The following is an 11,161-nucleotide window of genomic DNA, read 5'->3' as shown; positions in this document are numbered from 1 at the left end:
TTAGGGCCTACTAACGGTTTCTGCCCCTCCCTGGTGTTGTCCTCAACTGAACAAAGCTGAGCTTCCACATTCTGGCTTTCGGCCTATACTATCAGATATTAAACTGCATTTGGCCTACTAGTGTGGTTAGGCCCTTGAAACAGTGTCTGCTGCTCTTGGGTTTGCTACTCCACTGAACAAAGCAATGCCGCCTGTTTAGTCCTGTTACCAATTTTGATCTGCATTTAGCCTACTTTATTCTTTGGCCCTATATCTGTTTCCTCCTCATCCTGCCCATTGCCCAGCCACTGCTAGATGAGTCTGCTGGTACATTGACCTAGACCACTACATTCCCCTTGTACTCTACACAGCCAGAATCTGACCCTGCTGAAAGTAAGGTTCCCCTTCCCGCATATTATACCACCTTACACAGGGACAAAGAGGAAGGTGCAGATGAAAGTGCAGGTTCCTTCATCAGGTGGGGGGGGCATACTCGTTGGCGACGTCACTGGCACAGGGCCACTCAGAGTACGCAAAAGTGTCGCTGCTGGTGGGAGGCGCCCCCGCCATGCAAACACACCGCCATACTTTGAGGGGCCCTGTGCCAGTGCCAATGCGAACGAGTGGGCCCCCCCTGCTTGCTCAGGATCACAGCACTTGCAACGTTGAAATACTTACCTCTCCCTGCTCCACCGCCATGACGTAGTCCACGTTTCCTGGGCCCACTAAAACCTTGAACCAGCCCTACCCCCCACAACTTTTGCCAAATGACCCCCAATTTCCAGTGCCCAACTATTATTATAAAGTTAATTAAAATTGACAAGCTTCAGAAAACAAGAATGGATGTTTTTGGCAGTAAAATGGGCACTGTAGGTGTTTTCCTGGCCTCCACTCACTGCCGGCTATGCTTCCCCATTGACTTGCATTGGGTTTCGTGTTTCGGTCGATCCCCGACTTTTAGCGATAATCGGCCGACTTCACTCGACTCGACTCTGGACTAAATCGGGTTTCACAAAACCAGACTCGATCTTAAAAAAATGAAAGTCGCTCAACCCTATTCATGACTATTGCACCACCCTTGTCAGCAGGTTTAATGATGATTTCTTTGCTGGTTTTCAGAGACTGTATGGCCTTTCTCTCCTGGGCACTGATGTTGGATGCTTGTCTCCAGTTGGTGTCTATGTTAGTGGATTTTATCAAATGTCTGAAGGAGTCTAAGGGGTATCGTTTCTCCTTATGGAGAGTGACATACCATCTCTGGCTTGTCAAGGTAAGGAGGCTTATTTGCCATACAATGCTCCTCTGGGAATTTAAATATGCAAATTGCCTCTTCTGAGAAAAAGAGGACTTAACTCTATAGTGCCACCTGTTGGAAGTAGCGATCCTACAAGTCACAATCAACCCTCTAACGAGTCGTGCAATATGACTTAGGATAAAAGCCAAATCAGTATCTCAATTCGCAGACACGGTGTTTCGGGCTGTTGGCCCTCGTCAGTGCGAAGCATGAGAACTGATTTGGCTAGGTGAGAGGCTCTGGACTGGGGTCTAAGGGGTATCGTTTCTCCTTATGGAGAGTGACATACCATCTCTGGCTTGTCAAGGTAAGGAGGCTTATTTGCCGTACAATGCTCCTCTGGGAATTTAAATATGCAAATTGCCTCTTCTGAGAAAAAGAGGACTTAACTCTATAGCGCCACCTGTTGGAAGTAGCGATCCTACAAGTCACAATCAACCCTCTAACGAGTCGTGCAATATGACTTAGGATAAAAGCCAAATCAGTATCTCAATTCGCAGACACGGTGTTTCGGGCTGTTGACCCTCGTCAGTGTCTACTGTATATATTTATCCAAATAAGGGTTGCGTCCAGGTGGAGATGTCCAGTCTGACTTCTTTTTGATTGTTAGGATCCCTTTTCCTTTAGTCCGAGTGTTTTTTGAATCTTCTGTATCATTGAAATATTCCCTCAGGCGCAGTCTCCTGAAAAAATGTTCCATATCACTGCAGAGTTCAGTTTTATCCAGGGCCTTAGTAGGAATGAGAAAAATGAGAGTCCTATGGAAAGCACTGCCAGCTCCACTGTGTTGGGTTTATAATCTGAGAGATTAATGATACAGTTAGATGCTTTTGTGTCTGCAATGGAGTGGTTGTCCAAGTTGTCAGGTTTTGGCTTTGTTTTGTATCTGTATGTATAGAGTCCTGAATTGAGGCGCAATCTGTGTAGTTTCTTTCCTTGTTTTGAATCAGGGCTACCATCCAAGAACAATTGAAAACCAGATCACAGCCACCAGAATATCAAGGAATCAACTGCTACATTACAAAACTAAAGAAGAAAATAACGGGGTACCTCTAGTAGTCACCTACAATCCAAATCTGGAGGCGCTAAGGGGAGCTGCACGGAAATTACAACCTTTACTACAAAAAGATGCCCGATTACAATCCATTTTTCCAGACCCCCCTCACTACCGTGTTTTAGCCAGCCCCCAAATCTAAGAAGCATCATTGTCAGAAGCTCCCTGCCCTCTCCAACAGCTGCAGGAACCTTTGCTTGCAACCAGAAAAAATGTAAAATCTGTCCATTTATAATGACCACGGACAAGATAAAGATCCCCAATTCACATCAGGACTACAAGATACCAGGTACTTTCAGCTGCATCACATCTAATGTGGTGTACCTAATTATATGTACCAAATGTCCAGCTGGGGGTCTGTATGTTGGAGAGACAGGGCAAAAACTGAGAACAAGGATAAATTCTCACCGCCACACAATAAGAGAAAAAAGAATGGATCTACCTGTGGCCAAACATTTTTGTATGCCTGATCATAGTACCATGGACCTGTAATTACTTGTATTGAAAGGTAACTTCAAATCTCAGAGAGACAGGAGAATCTGGGAGTATAAACTTATGACAACCTTTGATACACTTAGAGCAGGAATGAATGTGTTGCATGGATTTATGTATTTTTACATCAATTAAGGAATATGCACTTCAGACCTTATGGGGCATCATAACAAAGAACCAGACCCCAATCAGAGGACAATAAAACATTCACTCCTTATTTATCACTCTCCCATAATGACAGTTCTGTGCTGTGTTGTGTATAAATATGTAATTCTTCAGATGTTGTATGCCTGATGAAGAGGCCTGAGTGGTCTTGAAAGCTTGCAATTTGTTACCATCTTTTCAGTTAGCGATTAAAAGGTATCAGCCACTGAGGACTCTCAATTCCAAATATTATTCCACCAGGTAGTAGGCATTATGAGGGTTTCTGGAAGTGTATAGAAGGAACATAGAGGATGTTTAAATGATTCTGGCTTGTTATATCAGGTTGATGCGGCGCCCCCACTGCCGCAGGGCCGAGGGGTACCCGGCACCGGGCCTCTGAGTCTCTGTTCTGGGGTTGTCACGGTGGCTAGACCCGGTCCGTGACCCTGCTGGTCAGTGAGGGGCGTCCGGTGAAAGAGTGGGGAATGGTGGTGCGGTGCAGCAAATAACGAGGACACCAGGTTGTAGTCTCTTTACCTCTTTACTGAAGGTTTTAGAATCCTCAGTCCAGAGCACTGTCAACAGGGCTGTCAGAGACCGGCCAGTCCAAAGGCACATCAGGAGTTCTCTTTACAGGTGGGAATCAGTGTCTACCTTCTAGCGCTGTGTGTTGTAGTCCTTCCCTGCTGAGCTCCCGGGACAGTCCTCACAACTGTTTCTGTCTGTCTCTGATGTTCGTTCTCTCCGTCCCCCAGGTGGTATGGTAGGACGCACCCGTATGACGGGGTAGGCCTGGAGTTCTTCCGGGACCCTAGAGTCGCCCCTCTCCCACAGCTGCCTCCGTTGTCTGCTTAGGTGTTGAGTGAGACAGCCAACCTATAATTGGCTGTCCGGCCGTGGTTTGCAGTAGTACTTAGAGTCTCTTACTTGCTCGGCGTTCCGGCCACCGACTGTTTGCGCCTCAGAAGGATGTTGCCTCGGTCTAACAGCACGACTCCTTCTGGTCCTAATTCCTCTTTACTGTATTCCCATTGTTCACTGGTTAGTTCTGTTCTTAGGAGTCTGCCAGGATCCCATCCCTGACAGGTCCTCTCACTAGCTCTTCCCAGTTACTTCTCTCCCTGTCTTCCTGTCCAACCCCCAGTTTTACCAGAGTGTGAGGAGTGGCCTACTAGATAGAACCACCCCCCCTGGTGGCCGGAGTGTGAAGTGTAGTGTGAGTGTTACCTGGTCAGAGAAACTCCTTTAGTGCAATCAGACGTAATATCACTCCCCTTAGTGGCAGAGCGACATTACTGCAACGACCAGGACTCTGGGGCGCTGCACTCCCCCTCGGTTAAATCCAGTACTCCCGGACTGGGAAAACAAGAACAACATTACATGTTAACAGAAAACACACAAAAATTTTTAAATATCATAAACAATTAAACATAACAGTGCTTCCCTTTATGGGAGGTGAGGACTCTTGAACGTTGCGAAAGTTAGGTCATGCACAGTTTTTGACTCTCAGTTCAGTGGTTGAAACAGCGGGGACCCCGGGTAAACAAAGGGGTCCCCTTTTAGAAGTTTTTGGAGCAATTCACCGTCCATTACTCTATTGTCCTTTTTAAAACCTGTAACAAAAATATATACACAAACATTTTCAACTAAATAACAGCCCTTATTAGTATCTCTAAGTTTTGTAGCGGAGGGGAATTTGATTCTGAGTGCTGCGTGTGGACCTTCGCAGCACAGGGGTTGCTACTGGCCTAACAGGGCCCACTATACTTGCTACCCCTGGTGTAGTGTACTGCCTTCTAGCTACACTTTCAGTGAGTCTGGGTAGCACTGGCAGGCTGAAGCTCTCAGGGCTGCTGCTGCTGGCAACAGTAGGTACGGCAGGCTCACCGATAGCAGAGGGAGGATTTGCCGGTTCAACGGTTGGCATGGCATCTTCAGGTAGGGCTTGTTGAGGTTGCGGGGCCGGATGATCTGGTACCACCATTGTTTCTGGTGGGTCCGGCTGTTGAAACGTTAGAACAGGTACCACGATGGCCTGATTTATCTGAGTCCAGGACTGGGGAAAGTCACCAAGGACGGTATGGATCATCTTCTCCTTTTCCACCGGCGGAGAGATTCCTGGGGCCGTGTCCCTCTCTCTCAACTTATCGGGGCAGACCTTAAGGTGATCCCTGGATACCGCTGTCGAGGTCTCCCCTGTCATGATTCCCCAATGGCATGGGAACATCAGAAACACAAAAATAACAGACTAGCTCTCGGGTGATGGAAACTCAAGCTGACCGTGACCTAAATCTACCACACAACTAACAGTAGCCAGGAAGCATTCCTACGGCTGCCTAGATGCCATGCACCAGCCGGAGAACTAACTACGCCTGGAAGAGGAAGGAACAGACCTGGCTTACCTCTAGAGAAATTCCCCAAAGATGATAGTAGCCCCCACGTATATTAACGGTGAGTTCAGAGGAAAAGACATACACAGTATGAAGGGAGATTTAGCAAAGCGAGGTCCACTTACTAGATAGAGGAAGGATACAAAAGAGGACTTCACGGTCAGCTGAAAAACCCTTTCAAAAACCCATCCTGAAATTACTTTAAGACTCCTGTGTCAACTCATGACACAGGAGTGGCAATTTCAGTCCACAAGAGCTTCCAGTAACAGGAAATGACAAAACTGTAAACTGGACAAGAAAAACAAAACAATAAGGACAAGAGTCCACTTAGCTGATCAGCAGACTAGTAGCAGGAACATGCAACTGAATGACTCAGGTTACAATGATGACCGGCAAGGAAGTGACTGGAGAGCAAGGCTAAATAGGGAACTCCCAAAACTGATGGAAGCAGGTGAGCTGAGGCAGAAAGCACACACAAGTCTCCAGTACCACCAGCCACCACCAGGGGAGCCAAAAAGCGGATCACAACAGTACCCCCCCCTTAAGGAGGGGGCACCGAACCCTCACAAGAACCGCCAGGGCGACCTGGATGAGCCCTATGAAAGGCACGAACCAAATCCGAGGCATGAACATCAGAGGCAGTTACCCAAGAATTATCTTCCTGACCATAGCCCTTCCATTTAACCAGGTACTGGAGTCTCCGCCTGGAAATACGGGAGTCCAAGATCTTCTCTATAACGTACTCCAATTCACCCTCAACCAGCACAGGAGCAGGAGGCCCAGCAGAAGGAACCACCGGCACCTCGTATCTCCGCAACAACGACCGATGGAACACATTATGGATAGCGAAAGATGCCGGAAGGTCCAAACGAAAGGAAACAGGGTTAATAATCTCCAAAATCCTATAGGGACCGATGAACCGAGGCTTAAATTTAGGAGAAGAAACCCTCATTGGGACAAAACGGGAAGACAACCACACCAAGTCCCCAACACGAAGGCGAGGACCAACCCGACGCTGGCGGTTAGCAAACCGCTGAGTCCTCTCCTGGGACAAATTCAAATTGTCCACCACTTGTTCCCAAATCCGATACAACCGATCCACCACAGCATCTACTCCAGGACAATCCGAAGACTCCACCTGACCAGAAGAAAAACGGGGATGAAACCCCGAATTGCAAAAGAAAGGGGAAACCAAAGTGGCAGAACTGGCCCGATTATTAAGAGCAAACTCCGCCAACGGCAAAAAGGCAACCCAATCATCCTGATCCGCAGACACAAAACACCTCAAATACGTCTCCAAAGTTTGATTAGTTCGCTCGGTCTGGCCATTAGTCTGAGGATGGAAGGCAGACGAAAAAGACAAATCAATGCCCAACCTGGCACAGAATGCCCGCCAAAATCTAGAAACGAACTGGGTACCCCTATCAGAAACGATATTTTCAGGAATACCATGCAAGCGAACCACATTTTGAAAAAACAAAGGAACCAACTCAGACGAGGAAGGCAACTTCGGCAATGGCACCAAATGAACCATCTTAGAAAAACGGTCACACACCACCCAGATAACAGACATCCTCTGAGAAACAGGCAGATCCGAAATAAAATCCATCGAGATGTGCGTCCAAGGCCTCTTCGGGATAGGCAAGGGCAACAACAACCCGCTAGCCCGAGAACAACAAGGCTTGGCCCGAGCACAAACGTCACAAGACTGCACAAAGCCTCGCACATCTCGTGACAGGGAAGGCCACCAGAAGGACCTTGCCACCAAATCCCTGGTACCAAAGATTCCAGGATGACCTGCCAATGCAGAAGAATGAACCTCCGAGATGACTCTACTGGTCCAATCATCAGGAACAAACAGTCTACCAGGTGGGCAACGATCAGGTCTATCCGCCTGAAACTCCTGCAAGGCCCGCCGCAGGTCTGGAGAAACGGCAGACAATATCACTCCATCTTTAAGGATACCTGTGGGCTCAGAATTACCAGGGGAGTCAGGCTCAAAACTCCTAGAAAGGGCATCCGCCTTAACATTCTTAGAACCCGGTAGGTACGACACCACAAAATTAAACCGAGAGAAAAACAACGACCAGCGCGCCTGTCTAGGATTCAGGCGCCTGGCAGACTCAAGGTAAATTAAATTTTTGTGGTCAGTCAATACCACCACCTGATGTCTGGCCCCCTCAAGCCAATGACGCCACTCCTCAAATGCCCACTTCATGGCCAAAAGCTCCCGATTCCCAATATCATAATTCCGCTCGGCGGGCGAGAATTTACGGGAAAAAAAAGCACAAGGTCTCATCACGGAACAGTCGGAACTTCTCTGCGACAACACCGCCCCAGCTCCGATTTCAGAAGCGTCGACCTCAACCTGAAAAGGAAGAGCAACATCAGGCTGACGCAACACTGGGGCGGAAGAAAAGCGGCGCTTGAGCTCCCGAAAGGCCTCCACAGCATCAGGGGACCAATCAGCAACATCAGCACCCTTCTTAGTCAAATCAGTCAATGGTCTCACAACATCAGAAAAACCAGCAATAAATCGACGATAAAAGTTAGCAAAGCCCAAAAATTTCTGAAGACTCTTAAGAGAAGAGGGTTGCGTCCAATCACCAATAGCCTGAACCTTGACAGGATCCATCTCGATGGAAGAGGGGGAAAAAATGTATCCCAAGAAAGAAATCTTTTGAACCCCAAAAACACACTTAGAACCCTTCACACACAAGGAATTAGACCGCAAAACCTGAAAAACCCTCCTGACCTGCTGGACATGAGAGTCCCAGTCATCCGAAAAAATCAGAATATCATCCAGATACACAATCATAAATTTATCCAAATAATCGCGGAAAATGTCATGCATAAAGGACTGGAAGACTGAAGGGGCATTAGAAAGACCAAAAGGCATCACCAAATACTCAAAATGGCCCTCGGGCGTATTAAATGCGGTTTTCCACTCATCCCCCTGCTTGATTCGCACCAAATTATACGCCCCACGGAGATCAATCTTAGAGAACCACTTGGCCCCCTTTATACGAGCAAACAAATCAGTAAGCAGTGGTAACGGATATTGATATTTAACCGTGATTTTATTCAAAAGTCGATAATCAATACACGGCCTCAAAGAGCCGTCTTTCTTAGACACAAAGAAAAAACCGGCTCCTAAGGGAGATGACGAAGGACGAATATGTCCCTTTTCCAAGGACTCCTTTATATATTCTCGCATAGCAGCGTGTTCAGGCACAGACAGATTAAATAAACGACCCTTAGGGTATTTACTACCCGGAATCAAGTCTATGGCACAATCGCACTCCCGGTGCGGAGGTAGTGAACCAACCTTGGGTTCTTCAAAAACGTCACGAAAGTCAGACAAGAATTCAGGAATCTCAGAGGGAATAGATGATGAAATGGAAACCACAGGTACGTCCCCATGAGTTCCTTTACATCCCCAGCTTAACACAGACATAGCTCTCCAGTCGAGGACTGGGTTATGAGATTGCAGCCATGGCAATCCCAGCACCAAAACATCATGTAGATTATACAGCACCAGAAAGCGAATAACCTCCTGGTGATCCGGATTAACACGCATAGTCACTTGTGTCCAGTATTGTGGTTTATTACTAGCCAATGGGGTGGAGTCAATCCCTTTCAGAGGTATCGGAGCCTCCAGTGGCTCCAAATCATACCCACAGCGTTTGGCAAAGGACCAATCCATAAGACTCAAAGCAGCGCCAGAGTCGACATAGGCGTCCGCGGTAATAGATGACAAAGAACAAATCAGGGTCACAGATAGAATAAACTTAGACTGTAAAGTGCTAATTGAAACAGACTTGTCAGGCTTCTTAGTACGCTTAAAGCATGCTGATATAACATGAGTTGAATCACCACAATAGAAGCACAACCCATTTTTTCGTCTAAAATTCTGCCGCTCGCTTCTGGACAGAATTCTATCACATTGCATATTTTCTGGCGTTTTCTCAGTAGACACCGCCAAATGGTGCACAGGTTTGCGCTCCCGCAGACGCCTATCGATCTGAATAGCCATCGTCATGGACTCATTCAGACTCGCAGGCACAGGGAACCCCACCATAACATCCTTAATGGCATCAGAGAGACCTTCTCTGAAAATCGCCGCCAGGGCGCACTCATTCCACTGAGTAAGCACAGACCATTTGCGGAATTTTTGGCAGTATATTTCAGCTTCATCTTGCCCCTGAGACAAGGACATCAAGGCCTTTTCCGCCTGAAGCTCTAAATGAGGTTCCTCATAAAGCAACCCCAAGGCCAGAAAAAACGCATCCACATTGAGCAACGCAGGATCCCCTGGTGCCAATGCAAAAGCCCAGTCTTGAGGGTCGCCCCGGAGCAAGGAAATTACAATCCTGACCTGCTGTGCAGGGTCTCCGGCAGAGCGAGACTTCAGGGACAAAAACAATTTGCAATTATTTTTAAAATTTTGAAAGTGAGATCTATTCCCCGAGAAGAATTCAGGCAAAGGAATTCTAGGCTCAGACATAGGTGCATGAACAACAAAATCTTGCAAATTTTGTACCTTTGTGGCGAGATTATTCAAACCTGTAGCTACACTCTGAAGATCCATTTGAAACAGGTGAACACAGAGCCATTCAAGGATTAGAAGGAGAGAAAGAGAGGAAGGCTGCAGTATAGGCAGACTAGCAAGTGATTCAATTAAGAGCACACTCAGAACTAGAGGAAAAAAAAAAAAAAAAAAAATTGTAGCAGACTTCTTTTTTCTCTCCTTTCTCAGCCAGTAATTTAACCCTTTTTTGGGCCGGTCAAACTGTCATGATTCTCAATGGCGAGAGAACATAGCCCAGCATATATGAGAACTAGCTCTTGGAAGATGGAAACTATACTGACCATGAACTAAACCTGCCGCACAACTAGAAGTGGCCGGGTAGCATGCCTACGTTTTTTAACCCTAGATGCCCAGCGCCAGCCGGAGAACTACCTAATCCTAGCAGAGGAAAAGACAGTCCTGGCTCACCTCTAGAGAAATTTTCCCAAAAGGCAGACAGAGGCCCCCACATATATTGGCGGTGATTTTAGATGAAATGACAAACGTAGTATGAAAATAGGTTTAGCAAAATCGAGGTCCGCTTTCTAGATAGCAGGAAGACAGAAAGGACACTTTCATGGTCAGCAGAAAACCCTATCAAAACACCATCCAGAAATTCCTTTAAGACTCTAGCATTAACTCATAACACCAGAGTGGCAATTTCCGATCACAAGAGCTTTCCAGACACAGTAACGAAACAGCAGCTGTGAACAGGAACAAAATGCAAAAACACACAAGGACAAAAGTCCAACTTAGCTGGGAGTTGTCTAGTAGCAGGAACAAGCACAGAAGGCTTCTGATTACATTGTTGACCGGCAAGAAACTGACAGAGGAGCAAGGTTATATAGCGACTCCCACATCCTGATAGGAGCAGGTGAACAGAGGGGATGATGCACACAAGTTCAATTCCACAAGTGGCCACCGGGGGAGCCCAGAATCCAATTTCACAACAGTCGATGCTCCTCCGGCACAGCTTGCCATCATGGATGAACAGTTTGCTTCTCCCCTTCCACAGTTGTTGGGTCTCCTGGGGATCATCTGGGCCAGGGTGCAACCCTGCCTGCGTCAAGAGCTCTTTCACCCGACGGACCGCGGGGTCACCATCCTGGGTTTCCGCCAACCCGTGATGGGGCAGGGGATTCAACGTGGCATCCGGTTGGTTCTTGTGCCTGTTCTTCACATGATGAGAGTTCTGAGTGGCTTTGGGGCGATGGAATGCAGGCAGCTCCACCTCTTCA

This window comes from Ranitomeya variabilis, chromosome 5 (genome assembly GCF_051348905.1).
Source record: "Ranitomeya variabilis isolate aRanVar5 chromosome 5, aRanVar5.hap1, whole genome shotgun sequence".
NCBI lineage: Eukaryota > Metazoa > Chordata > Amphibia > Anura > Dendrobatidae > Ranitomeya > Ranitomeya variabilis.
This window is presented reverse-complemented; position numbering follows the sequence as displayed.